This window comes from Vulpes lagopus, chromosome 5, assembly GCF_018345385.1.
Source record: "Vulpes lagopus strain Blue_001 chromosome 5, ASM1834538v1, whole genome shotgun sequence".
Classification (NCBI taxonomy): domain Eukaryota; kingdom Metazoa; phylum Chordata; class Mammalia; order Carnivora; family Canidae; genus Vulpes; species Vulpes lagopus.
In genome coordinates, this window is record NC_054828.1 from 65,697,595 (window position 1) to 65,713,158 (window position 15,564).

The 15,564-nt window shown below is 35.5% G+C and overlaps 1 pseudogene; it reads left to right on the plus strand.

Moving 5' to 3' along the window:
* The first annotated feature begins 2,010 nt into the window (after window positions 1-2,010).
* LOC121491795 overlaps window positions 2,011-15,564 on the plus strand; it is a 121,177-nt pseudogene continuing 107,623 nt past the window's right edge.

Here is a 15,564-nt window from a genome sequence, read left to right on the forward strand (position 1 = left end):
AAAAAATTCCAGAGCTCTTAACATTCTCCAATTTTTTTTGCTGTTATTTAGAATCATGCATGTATGTTACTTGCTTGACTCATGTAGGTAGAAGATTTTCTGATTTTTTAAATAAGCTTGATAAAATTGAGTATCCTTAGCTAAGTATTTATGGTCCAGGAAGTGGTATGGTCTCTGGAATCATGCTGCTTGGGTTCAAATCCTTGGTTCAAATCAAGGAAGATGAATCTACCATGTGCCTATAATAATTTTATTGTGGCAATACAGTGACCTTGGGCAACTAACTGAATCTTTCTGTTTTTCAATCTCTCATCAAACAAATGGGATAATGTTACTTACTATGATATCACAATATCATTGAGATTTTGCATCCAAAGAGCCTCAACATAGTCATTAGTCCATGGTACATGTTCATCAGAGACTCATTAAGTTGTTTGTGTTTATTATCTCCCAATTTCAAAGCAGTAAAACTGATCTCTATACTTCAACCAATATGAATGTCTTGTATTCTAACAATAGAATACTGTTCACCACACACAAGGATATTTTTCTGTTTATATTCATTTTTAGAACTCCATCTGGAATTGCCTTTCCTGCTTTTCCTTCCCCGATTTCTCTTTATTCTCTAAGTTCCAGGTCAAATGGCATCTCTTCTCTGTTGCTTCACCTGACCCTTGTAGGGAGAACAGTTTATCCTTTATTCTCGTAATACCTTTGCACACTTCTAATATGCCATTTATCACAATGATATGCAGTTAATTATTTATGATAATAGCTAATATTTGTTGAACATCATGTGCCCAGTATTATGCTAAGTACCTTACATTCAATATTCAGTTTAAGTTTCAAAGTAATCTTCAATGGCATCTATTGTTATCCTCATTTCTCAGATTCATAGATTTAATTCTAATAATTTTCATGGTATATGTCAGAAAGAAGTTAATTGCTAAAGTACATATTCTGTAAGTGACTGACCTGGGAGTTGTGACAATGTGACCATGTGACCATGTGACAATATGACGTCAGAGCGCATCTCTTAGTACCACATTCATCCCAAAACCTCTGAGCAGTGATCATTCATCACATTTAAACCTCAGAATAAACCTCCGACCAGCACAGGCACTCAAATATGTGGTAGACATGTGAATCACTTGATTAATCTGTCCTCAGAGGACTTGAACTACCTGAAAACCACCAATAAAAGTTTTAGTAAGCAAAGGATCTTTAGCATCCCTGGAAGAAACTGGCGACAAGACCACAGTGAGATAGGAAATTATCAGAGAGAGCTAAAGATCATCTTTAAGTAGTTTTGTTTCTAATAGAAGTAACTTGGACATCAAAACAGAAAGTCAAGAGAAACAGTCATGAAGATATGCTATGGCAACTTTCAAGATAGATAAAATGAGCCAATTTGACTCATTAAAATAAGAGCAATCAACTGCTACAGTTGTTACTATTATTGTAAAACAAGCCATCCCAAAACATTGTACAACCTTTGTTGGATTTTGCTGCTCTTGGTTGCGCTAACTCATGTATGTGTAGAAAGCTGTTGAGTTGGGTAGGAGGAGCTGGTATTAGATGGTCTTGGCTAAGAGTAGGTATGAGGGTGTAATGATCTGCCTTCAAAGAACTTAGCAAATAGAGTAGAGTGTATGCTATGTAAATAATTTTTTTTTTAAATTTTTTTTATTTATGATAGTCACAGAGAGAGAGAGAGGCAGAGACACAGGCAGAGGGAGAAGCAGGCTCCATGCACCGGGAGCCCGACGTGGGATTCGATCCCGGGTCTCCAGGATCGCGCCCTGGGCCAAAGGCAGGCGCCAAACCGCTGCGCCACCAGGGATCCCTGCTATGTAAATAATTAATTCTAATTCAATACATCAAATTATATATGGTTCAATGTATACATGATGCTACTGGAGTTAGAAGAAACATTTTCATTACGATGCTCGGAGATGATTTCATGGAAATCATTACTACTGATCTTAAGGAAAGGTAGATTTTTGACAAATGGATATTGTAACAGATGGAATGACAACCATAGCTATAATGAGACTACAAAGTACAAGACTTATTCAGGTAATGGCAAATTGTCCAGACTTAGCAGAACATAGGTAATGGAAAGAGCTCAGCTGGGAATGGTAAACTGTGGCTTAGTTTATGCGGAGTTATTTTGGGTGTATTTCATATTCCTTATGTAGTTTCTTTCTCAGGTATTTTGTATTTAATTGTGGAGCAAAAAAAAAAGTTAAAGGAAGAAGCAATTATTCATTTGCTAGTAGAGAGACTGCTCATTAGCAGAATCATGCATAATAAATGGATAGTAGTTGTGTGCCAAATTTCAAAGTAACAATAAAACCTTGCCTAACCTTTTTCTCAAAGTTTTGGAGGAAAATGTTTGAACCAAATAGGGCTAAGACTGCTGGGCGCTAATAAGAACATATAAGTGCTCTTATTCCATAGAGTTTTTCACTATTAGGAAACATGAGTAATAATACTATGAAAATGCCATGTACTTTCTCCTGCTCAACCTTTCCTCACTGCTGCAGAGCAATTAGTATTGGAATGTCAGGGACAAAACTTTCTCTGCTGATGGAACAATTAAATGATGTGGAGCCTGTTTTCACCAGCAAAGGTAGCAACTGCGTGGAGGAAAGTGACAAAAGCATTAGTCCATGTCCACGAACTGTCTCCAAAACAAAAATATGAGAAGTAAGATGCTTTCATGGACAATGACTGCTTTTGATTACTGCCCTATCAGGTGTCTGAAATTGATCCCTTTCGTCAACTATAGTGAAATATAACAATAACAAAAAATAAAAGTTGCCTGGGAATTTAAGTGTAATCAATATATTCTAGTCTTGCCTTCCCTGACAGCATTGAAATTAGCCACTTGAGGTATCATTAAGTTCAGCCAATATCTAAATATAAATATTTTTACTCCAAAGTTTCGAATGAGATGGTAGTTTCTATATTTGTTTTATATTTTATTTATATTTTATGAGATAGATTCAAACCCTCCTCAACAAATGTTACATCCTTAGGACCTTGGGTGCTGTATTTGAAGTACATATTGCTTTTTCATTTTTAGGGGCTCTGACTATTCACAGTTTGAGCTTAAACTCTGTTCTTCATTTAAATAAACAGGAAGATTTAACATAGTCCCAGGCTATTCTTACACAACTATCCAAAGCAGAAATATTAACTTATCTTTTAGATTTTCTTCCAATTCTTTTTTTCTTAATTTTACCCACAGAAAACAAAGAGATCCTTCTTATCCCACTGTACTCATTAAGACACCATTACAATATTTTAAAAATATTCACTTTAACTAGCTGACAGGTTTTTGAGATTCATAAGCGTTTTCTGACTGTTGGATTATCAATGACCTTTGTCTGGATGACAATTAGAAATTCTAGAAGTCATCAGAAAAATAATTTTATTATAGTGTTCTTTTCTTTTTAGAGAACCATTGTCTATGTATTATAATCTGTTCCCCACAATAGAGTTTTGTGATTACATTTTTCTAAGCTTTCAAAACCTTTATAAACGTACGTATTTCTATACATAAATTTGTTCAAACTTCTATCATTGAAGATTTGAAAATGTCTAATTACTGATTTCAGAACATAAAAGTTTTTTGAAAAAAACATAAGAGGTTGTTGAACAAAAACTATTAGTATCTTTTATTCCAGATTTATCATCCTTATGCAACACATTACTATTCAGGCATTTCTCCTGTATTATACACACTTACTATTTATATAGTCATTTCCTAATCATGTGCCAATTAATAATGAATTCAACATTCCTATGATGTTTAGAGTTTGAAAAAACAAATACTGAAAGGATTCCTTTCATTTTAAACTATATATTTCTTTTGATATCCCTAAAAATTGTATTCATACTCTTAAATCTGTGTTTGATTCAAAACAGCTTCCGCTCAGTAGAAAGAGATCATTGGTCTGAAATTTGATAACTTAATATGTTTGTCAAATAGCCCTGGCAATCTGTGTCTATTGTAAATATGTTAATCTCACGTACTGAAAATGATTCAGAACCTTGCAAGAGCAAAATAGCCCAGTCGTCAAAAGCACAGATTCTGGAACCAAACTCCATAGATTTGCCTTCTAGTTCTGCCATTTACTACTTGTGTGACCCAGGGCATGTTACTTATCCTCTCTGTCCATCAACATTTTTATGAGGCAAATAAGTATGTTGTAACATTGAGAGAATGAGAAGAATATGTGTGCATGTATGTGGTATAGGTATCTGTGTATAAGTGTATATTTATAAACAGTGATATCTAGAATATCTGGCTTCTTACGCCGTAGTTTCTATTGTTGTTATTCATAGTTGTCCTTTCTTGCATTGACTACAAACCAAAGATCAAGCAGGAGCACCACTCCTTCCCACAAAGTATCCAGGTTAAAGGGAGAAATCTCTAAAAATTTAAAACTTTCATATGATTATTTTTAAAAACTGTTCTATCTATATGTAGATTAATGATCCAGGATAAAAATTTTAAAAAAATAATTTCCTTAGAGGCTTGGGGTCTAGGGTTAGAGATTAAGAGAACAGTGTACTAAGAAGCCTTTCAACAAAGGTACTGTGAGAGCAAATCTTGCTCAAACGTCAAAGGTATTCATTTTATCTTCTGAAACTTATGCATGGAGAGAATAATGCTTATTTTATTCATGATTAATACATTGCATGTTTGTTTTCTTGTCAATAAAAATCACAAAATTGAAACAAATTCTCAGCTATAGTGCTGTTTCACACTTCCAGAGGATACTGTCGTTTCCCATATATTCCTCTGATCAATTCTGCTTCTAAACTCCACAGCAATATTTATCAGTTTTCCTACTCTTCTCAAAACACTGAATCAGCTTTTTCCCTCTCAGGCTCAGTGGATGGCCCTAACCTACCTCACAACAAAATGAAAAGGGTTAGCTTCAGAACATTAAATCCTAATAGAACTTTTACTTCTATTACTATTACTATGTTTTTACTTCTATTAAACTTTATCTTCTCACATCCAATTTTCTTATTCAAACACTACTTATTTAGTGTTAGATTGAAATGTCACTTTTCTTTCCTGGAACAATGATGTGTCTTCTAGATCGGTTTCTATTCATTAGCACTTAAGATTGTTTATGAATTAAGCAAAACAAAAATTAAGCAAAATAAAATGTCAACACCATCAAAACAATCAACAATTCACCCCAAACACTTACTTCCTCTATTCTTCTCTCACTTAGCATTTGTTGCACAATACACTACTCAGAAACTACTTAGCATTCTAAAGGAGCAAACACATACTATTTTAAAAATTTCAAGGCTGACTAGGTGGTTCTCTTATCTGGGTTAACTTCTCTGTGGCTGGCTGGTCTAGAGGGCCTCACCCAAATATCTCATCATTTGTGGCCTAATTCATCTCAGGGTGGGTTTCCACAGCTGGGATGGCTCATGTCTGTTCTTTCATATCCCAACAGCTTTGCCAGATGTTTATATAAACTTCATGAATACTAACACTATCTTGGGAGCTTGATTTCTTCCCATTCCAAGAGATATCTGATGAGGTACTGCTCCACTTTGTGGTTCTATCAGAGGATCATAATATAATGCTGTTATTTGCACAAATACAATTTGAATAATCATGCATGATTTTATACCAGATAGTGCTCTCAAGAGAGATATATGATAAAACAGAAGTCAAAACTCACACACACACACAAAAAAAGCTAGACAGAGGTAGAGAATTGCTGTAAAACTGAGCCGCAAGACAGCTACTACTGGAAATTCCAAGATGTAGAAATATTTATGATTGATCAACATTTTTACAACTTATGAAAACCTCTTTGTGGCAGTACTAATACCAGTTATAGAATGCCTTAAGAACATTTTGCTTTGATTTCGGAGTCAAATAAAAGCACTATTAATATCTTAGGAATAGTATTACCAAAGGTGCACATAATGCTTAAATCCTGCAGCCTAATCACAAGCGTAATTCACAAAGTTCAGTTAAATGCAGCCAGTGGTTTGGAAGGTACATGCCAATTAATTGTTTCTCAAATATATTAGCTAAGCAATATATTAGTTAAGCAAGCTAAAGTGGCTTCTTCCCATAAAAAAAAAATTGGCATAAAAAGCTTTGAGCTTCAGGTATTTAATATTCAGAAGTATAATATTTCTATTATAGTAGAAAGTAATACCAAGGAATGAACTAGAACCATTGAAATATATATCATTTCTCTCCTAAGTCTTTTTCAAATTAACGTTTCTCTTACATCTTCCTTAATTGAGCCACCCTCTGTGGTGGGTCTTCCCTTAGATAAATTCTTCTTTAATAATAAGATAAATTTATTCTTATAATTTGAACGTATGCTGACCTATCCCTGTCTAGACCTCCCATTTCCTTAGCTCAATGCTCAGCTAAAGAAATTATCACATTTTAGAACAATGACAGGATTGTCAAATAGAAGTTGAGCATTTTGCAGGAGACCACATAGTTAAGACCAAATCAGGACTTCTAGACTAGGGTCTTTTCCATTCAATTGCATATTAACTTTGTTGAAGTCCTAATAGTGACCCCCAAAATGTACTTCCCTTCTGGATTTTTGGGCTATTTTTATTTTACAAAGATCTTCTGGAGTTCAGTATATTTTTAGCAAAAAGTGCCATTCACATTCACTTCATGCAGTAACAAAAATATGAAATTATCTCAGATAAACATTTTAACTACATAAAATAGCATATATTTGGGGAGTTTATAAACATCAATTATGTTGAGATGCAGTTAAAACATAAAGAATGTGATATGGTAACATATGTTCTTACACAAGCTAACAAGAAAATGCATTTAAAATACTGGCAAAATATGAAGTCTATTGGTTAGATCGAAACACAACATTATACTGTAGTCTTTTAACTTCCCTCCACATATTGATTAAACAACTGAAGTTAGGGAACACTGGAAAGCAACATAGGAAAATGCGACTTTCTATGAAGTTTGGTGGCTGAATATTGAGAAGGCACAGAGTTTCTCATTATTGGCCAGCTGCGTCATATGAGCTTCTATGGACAAGAAGACTGTGCTCAGGTAATTTCAGAATAGAAATGTTATTTTAATATAACATTATAACATTATACGTAACAGAATATGAATATATTTAGTATTTATCTTGGAAGCAAGTTTATAAATATTTCTATCATTACTATAGTTTTTTGCCAATATTCATATAAAAGGAAACACTAAAGTAACTTAATAAAAAATAACAATGTAACTTGTTTTCCAAATTCTGATCTCATTCTAGATGTAAGATGCAGATTAGTAGTATCTAAAAAAATCATCTATGAGGGTAGGGCTACACATTAAAGAAGATTTTTTTTTAAGATTTTATTTATTTATTCTTGAGAGACAGAGAGAGAGAGAGAGAGAGGCAGAGAAACAGGCAGAGGGAGGAGCAGGCTCCAGGCAGGGAGCCCGACGTGGGACTGGATCCCGGGACTCCAGGGTCAGGCCCTGGGCTGAAGGCAGCGCTAAACTGCTGAGCCACCCAGGCTCCCCTTAAAAAGATATTTTTAAAGTAAAGTATTGAGACAAATAGAATTGTGAAGTTGAGTACTTTTATTCAGTCAAAGGGTTAGGCAGGCCTTCAGGATGCGTGGTACTTTGAATAACACCAGTGCGGTTGTTATGCTATTTTATAAGTTAAACTAGGCCGGAGGAAATTAAAAGATGATTTAGAATCAAAACTATACTGTGGGAGCACTTAAGTGGCTCAGTAGGTTAAACATCCGCCTTCGGCTCAGGTCATGATTCTGGAGTCCCGATTAGAGCCCTGCAACAGGTTTTCTGCTCAATGGAGAATCTGCTTCTGCCTCTGCTCCTCACCCCATTCATGCCCCTGACCCTGCTCTCAAATAAATAAAATCTTAAAAAAAAACCCAAAACACTATCCTGTAAAATTTCAAATAACATAACAACATACATTTATGTTTTGAATCTAGTTGATTCTTTTTATAATTGTCCCTTCTACTTACCTGTACACATGTCAATTTGTCACCTCATTCCTCTGCTTGATTCATAATTATTGTTCTCTATGTTTACAGATAAGGTCAGAAAAAATGCCACTCTTTTGCTATCCTTCCAATTAACTGCAATCCCAGCACCATAGATGTTCCAAAGCCATGCATCTATTCTCCTTGCCCCCGTCTGATTCAGAAACCCATTGTCTCTTACCTGCACTATGAAATAACCTCCTGCTTTAGTGTCCTGATTGAATTAGACAATTATTTAATTGGAATTAATTCATAGGTCTCCCCATTTTAATCTAGCCTACATGGTACTTATAAATCTTCCTAAAATAAAGATAAAGTTATGTTATTTTCTACAACATAGCAAAAGCTAAACTCCTCCAACCCCCAGATCAAATTCCTCCATTATATGGCCCCAATTTATTGCCCCTAATCTCTAGAAGCCCTATATAATTACCCCAACTGATGTTTTCACTATTTTGATATGTGCTCTGATTTCTTCCATTAAAGCCTTTCAGTAAGTTGATTCCACTGGTTTAAAATCAACACACCTATAATCACTTGGAAAAAAATAAGCAGATGGTACAAAGTCCAACCATCTTTGAATGTTTTTACATACATTTGGCAACACTAGAAAATGTATTTAAAGCAAATTAAATTTCAATTATATAACTAAACTTAATTTCACTTAAATCATTCTATTTAATGGTCAATTTGACAAGGGGCTAATTTTCAAAAATAAAAAAAATAAAAAACCTACCTTTTAGATGTTTGGAATTAAAAAAAATATTCACTGGAAAGTCTTTTTAAAAAGCAAGTATAATTTTGACTCAATATCATACAAATTGCATACTTAGCGTGATTGAAAGCAAATGAAAATAGGAAAAAAAATAACTCATTCAAGTACACAATCATTTCAGTCTTAAGATGGTAAAAATTTTGATAAATGTAAAAAAAGAATTAAATTATCTTCAAACAGGTTTGACAAAAAACTCCAAAGCAAACCTGAGCAGATAAAAACAGAAAAAAGGGATTGAATATAGGTGAAATGTCATTAGGTGCCTAGTCAAATATATCATTAAGATAAGTAATGGGTGAGTCTACTGGTATCAGGTGATTGCCTTCTGTCAGCTGGATTTGGGTGATTGTGCTACTAATATTTCTGGCCTAGGGTACCTTTGTTTTCTCTCTGAATATCTAAATCCTATTTCAATTTTTTGGTTAGGGACATCTCTTCCATATAGTGGTCCCTGATTCCACCAGCCTGAAGTAATGTTTTTTTCTTGTCTCTATAGTCAGTTTCACTTTAGATACATGAAGTTGTCAGACCCATCATGTTGACCCAGGGAGATATCATCTAGAACATGTATATGTGTATATGTGAATGTCTCTCAGTTTGTGAACCAACAGATTTTAGTCTGTTAGATCCACTTTGAGTCAAGCTATGACAATCACAAATCATTAACCACATTATATGAGGAAAAAGGGGATGGGGGCTCTCTGAATTCCACTTTGATGATGATACCCAAATCCTTTACTTCAATATTATTTTATACCTGTTACAGATGATGCATAGTATAAACCACTGAAGGCCAAAGCCTGGAGCAGTGTTCATGATTATCGTCATGGGCCAGTTTGACAACTTACCACTCACAAAAACAACAATAACAAAAATCCCCAACTGCATTATTCTAGGCAATTCTTATTCCTGGTAATACTTGCATATATGTGCTTATACAGATGATGAATTTTATTGTTTAAAGGACATGTGGATACCTGGGTAGCACTGTTAGGTGGTAATAAGTACCTACCTTTTAAGCTTCTTCTTTCCTACACACATCAATTGGATGGTTGATTCACCCCTGGAAATAAAATCAACATAAATCACTAGATTTCATCTATAAAGAATATTGTCAGCTTGCCTCAAAATTTTAGAAATAGTTCTCCTCAAGAGCACTGACAGCACTTACTAGGAAAACCTATATCTAGAGGTTTGATACTCAAGCAACTTGCAGTGCTCTCATTTGAAGAGCAAAGACCAGCATTTTTGATCTAATAAATCTTCAACTTGAGAAAGGGACAGGCAGGGCTAGAGGGAGAGATAAATAGGAGACTGTACGATCAGGCTCAGAAATCCCCCAAATGCTGAGATGTAAGGAAATCAGAGATGAAGGAATAGACCAGACCACCTGGTCCCAGATGTGAGAGAGTATTTTTCTTTGGTGGCTCCAGTGTAATCACAGAAAATGACCAGACCACAAAGAAGTCATTGGGGGTGTTATCAAAAGTTCTTGCTTAAACCAAGACAGCACAAGAATGATAAAGCCACAAGCTCCCGGGTAAATTCTCAATAAAAGACTATTGGCAAAGGCCCATGTTGGCAACCCTCTCCAGATCCCTCTCACTCCTGTATCCTCAATTAATAAACTTCTTTAAGGACAAACATTATATGGTGTCATTCATTGGGGGAATATAAAAATTAATGAAAGGGAATAAAGGGAAAGGAGAGAAAATGAGTGAAAATATCAGTGAAGGTGATGGAACATGAGAGAATCCTAACTCTGGGAAATGAACAAGGGGTGGTGGAAAGGGAGGTGGGCGGGGGATGGGGGTGACTGGGTGATGGGCACTGAGGGGGGCACTTGGCGGGATGAGCACTGGGTGTTATGCTAAAAATGTTTGAAAAATTGTTGTTGGATGTTGAAAAATTGAATTGTTGTTGGATGTTGAAAAATTGAATTCCAACAATAACAACAACAAAAAAAAAACACATGACCAATCAGATGTGAAAAAAAAAAACTCAAATTAAAAATGCAGTAGGTGGAATAAACTAACTAACTAACTAACTAACTAACTAAATAAATAAATAAATAAAAAACTCTAGCTTTACTCACTCTCCTTTGTCTGCTAGATTCATTCTTCAACTCTCTGAGACAAGACCCTAGTTCCTTCCGCTTCAAACTTACTGACCATTCAAATTATTTAAAGAATAAGTCATGGCACAAAAACAGACACATAGATTAATGGAACAGAATAGAGAACCCAGAAGTAGACCCTGAACTTTATGGTCAACTAATATTCGATAAAGGAGGAAAGACTATCCATTGGAAGAAAGACAGTCTCTTCAATAAATGGTGCTGGGAAAATTGGACATCCACATGCAGAAGAATGAAACTGGACCACTCTCTTTCACCATACACAAAGATAAACTCAAAATGGATGAGAGATCTAAATGTGAGACAAGATTCCATCAAAATCCTAGAGGAGAACACAGGCAACACCCTTTTTGAACTCAGCCACAGTAACTTCTTGCAAGATACATCCACGAAGGCAAAAGAAACAAAAGCAAAAATGAACTATTGGGACTTCATCAAGATAAGAAGCTTTTGCACAGCAAAGGATACAGTCAACAAAACTAAAAGACAACGTACAGAATGGGAGAGGATATTTGCAAATGACGTATCAGATAAAGGGCTAGTTTCCAAGATCTATAAAGAACTTATTAAACTCAACACCCAAGAAACAAATAATCCAATCATGAAATGGGCAAAAGACATGAAGAGAAATCTCACAGAGGAAGACATAGACATGGCCAACACGCACATGAGAAAATGCTCCGCATCACTTGCCATCAGGGAAATACAAATCAAAACCACAGTGAGATCCCACCTCACACCAGTGAGAATGGGGAAAATTAACCAGGCAGGAAACCACAAATGTTGGAGAGGATGCGGAGAAAAGGGAACCCTCTTACACTGTTGGTGGGAATGTGAACTGGTGCAGCCACTCTGGAAAACTGTGTGGAGGTTCCTCAAAGAGTTAAAAATAGACCTGCCCTACCACCCAGCAATTGCACTGCTGGGGATTTGCCCCAAAGATACAGATGCAATGAAACGTCGGGACACCTGCACCCCGATGTTTCTAGCAGCAATGTCCACAATAGCCAAACTGTGGAAGGAGCCTCAGTGTCCATCGAAAGATGAATGGATAAAGAAGCTGTGGTCTATGTATACAATGGAATATTCCTCAGCCATTAGAAACGACAAATACCCACCATTTGCTTCAACGTGGATGGAACTGGAGGGTATTATGCTGAGTGAAATAAGTCAATCGGAGAAGGACAAACATTATATGGTCTCATTCATTTGGGGAATATAAATAATAGTGAAATGGAATATAAGGGAAGGGAGAAGAAATGTGTGGGAAATATCAGAAAGGGAGACAGAACATAAAGACTCCTAACTCTGAGAAACGAACTAGAGGTGGTGGAAGGGGAGGAGGTTAGGGGGTGGGGGTGAATGGGTGACAGGCACTGAGGGGGGCACTTGAGGGGATGAGCACTGGGTGTTATTCTGTATGTTGGCAAATTGAACACCAATAAAAAATAAATTTATTATTAAAAATAAATAAATAAATAATAAGTCATGTCCTCTTTGAAAGACCACCCATAAGCCTGTTCTTTTTGTTGTTGTTGTTGTTGCTTTAGTGGCTTGTATTTGTGAACTTGTTTTACAGTAGGTATAATTCCAAGAGATTAAATCTGCTGCTGGCCTTTAAAAAAATAAAGATCGGTGTTTAGTAAATTGGTTCCTTTATCCAAAAATTATCCTAAAGGGGGTTAGATTTTTTTATTGCTAAATATGATTGTAAGAAAGAGAGCTGAGGAAAGGACATTGGCTAATTAACTGATCAATTGGTTTTAATCTCGACCACAAGTGGAGCGACCACTAAGCTGTTTGGATCTCTGTTTAAAAGGAGGCTGTCAACTCAAATAACCTTTACATTTCTTGTTAGATTTAACATTTTACCAGGATCTTCATGAGACAGAAGTTGTATCTGTGACTGTATCCAACAGAATTTCTGAGATTCAAATAAAAGAAATTTTTTTTCATGCCAAGGATAGTCTATCTTTGTCTTCATTGAGTGTTTCTCTCATTGGCATCTACTGGGAGAAATTATTTAATAGATAGAAGCCTACCTGGATTCCTCTGGTCTGCACTCGGATCACATGGGCCCAGATATCATCTTTAATATGTGAGCTGCTTCCTGTATGAATTTTGAAGATCACTGCTTTTGGATCAGATCATTTTTCATTGTAATTAAAACTGTATCTTACATACACGTATCTTTAATCGTATCTTACATGTACATGCATTTCTTTTGGAAACTTAACATAAATGTCTTTTCTTTGACTTCCTCTTCTCCTCCATTGAACTTTGGCATCTGTAACCTGCTAATAACTGCCGGCCCCAGTTACCTTGCCTGTGAAGTATCCGAGAGGGAAAAGGTAAATTGGCTCCCAGTAGGGAAACTTGGCAAATCCACCAGCACTTTTACTCAGATCTCAACTCAAACCACAATAGTCAGCACTTAATGAATTGATATCACATTTTATGTCTTTCCAGACATCGCTTGATGTTTCCTTGGTTGCTGGTGCTTTTAGAGATTTCCCTTGTTGATAATGCTTTTGTTGCTACTAGGCCTAATTTGGCTTTGAGCAGAGCCTTTGAATTTTTTATAATAAAGTCATTTACAGATGCCAGTAGATAAATTAGCACCACAAATGCAGCTAAATTGCATAATCGCACCAATTGATTTTGTGTTAGCCTTCAAGATGTATAGATACCTGGTGGCATCTCTGTCAAAAGAAGGCAGTGAGAGCCAAAGTGCTTCAGTTTCCAGAAAACAGAGAAAGCATATCAAGGAACCAGAGAAAAACACAATTCTCCAAATGAAACTCCTACTTGTTTATCTTGCTTTGCAGAGTGATATCACCTTGCATGACATTTACATACCCCTGAAGACTGACATAGAAACACACACACACACACACACACACACACACACACACACACAGATTCTTAAGGGAATACTTGGGAATATAAGAGTCTATCAGAAATAGCTACCATAATCCACCTTGACTTTGTCTATGAACTATCAAGGCAAAAATTAATTTATATTTTAGTTAATAAAGATTTGAGTGGTTTTTTTTTTTTGGTTATTTCCTCAAAAGATCTATGCTTCTTAGTATAAATAGAATATCAGAGGATTAATGGGACTGTTGTAGGATCTCCACAAATTAAGTCAAAGTACATAGTGACTTCATTTTATATCTTGACAATTAGATAATTCTATACTCTATTCTAATACTCTGAAATTGTAGCTGTGGGATGGTATGGTTGGCTACTGGAAATGATCACATTTGAAGTCCCTTGAGAATAAAAAAAAATTGAATTCATATTCTGTGTGACACAGAGAAAATCATATTATTAGTACATCTCATACTGGCTTTCCTTTGGGACTATCTGCACTAAATAATCCTAAATTGTTTTTGAAACTAGCTTCTGGAGTGCTTTTAAGTTATAGAATCACTTTCCTCAGACTAAAATGAACCTATTTATGGAATTAAAGTGTCATTTGTTCAGAAAAGAACACCACAAAAAGATGAAGCTGATGGAGATAAACTAAAAAATAAGCTTTATACCTAATGTTTAAATATATAATTTTCATCATCAAATCTCTCTAAAAGTTAGTTTAATTCCTTACTGTTCCAGAAATAGCATATATAGTGGAAAGAGGAAAAGCTTGGGAGTCATGTCGACTTAAGTTTGATTTCCAGCCTTTATATTTTCTTGCTAGCTTACCTTTCAGATTCTCAATTTTCTCATCCATAGGAATGTGTTAAGAATACTAACCTTATACGATTATTGTGAAAATCAGTGTCACAAACTATTTGGCATCGTTTGAGACAAATAAGCACATAGAAGTGGTGCCATTTTCTATTATTCTCTTCCCAAAGAAACAAAGCATGCAGAGTTGACATCACGTTGTACTCTTTAGATCATCTTCTGGACCGAAGGATTTATTCTCCCACCTACTAGAAGTGCTCCTGATGGACAATCCTCAACTTTTAGACTTAAGCTAAAGCACACCACCCGACCCAAACCAGCTCCCCTTCCACTGACAGCTTGCATTCAGTGACGGGTTGATGAAAAGTTCATCAAGGCCTAGCCACCTCACTCCAAATCCAGCAACTCTAAAGGTCTTTCTCAGCTTCATTCCATGTAGGGAGTGGTCTGATCTCTCCTTCTAACTGTGGCATAACCCAACCTGCCCCTTTTTCATACCTGCTTCCATCTCCCTACAGTTGTACATCCCAGAGGAATTCCCCCAAAATTATCTTGAAGCTAACTTCCATCTGAGTCTGCTATCTAGAGAATGTGAAACCTACAATCTGTTGCAAAGTCTACTTTTTATATTTTAGATTAGATTTATTCTGGTTAGAGTTTCCATGGTATTTTTTTTTCTATCATTTTACTTTCAACCTTTCTATACCATTATATTTAAGAAATGTCTCTCGATGGCAGCATATAATTCAGTTTTGTTTTTATCCATAGTGCATTAAGTCTATTTATGTTTAAGGTAGTTACTAATGTATTTGGTTTCATAATTATCTTTTTATTATCTGTTTTTATTTAGTTATATCAGGTATTTTTGTATTTGTTATTTTTTTCTTTCTTTGGG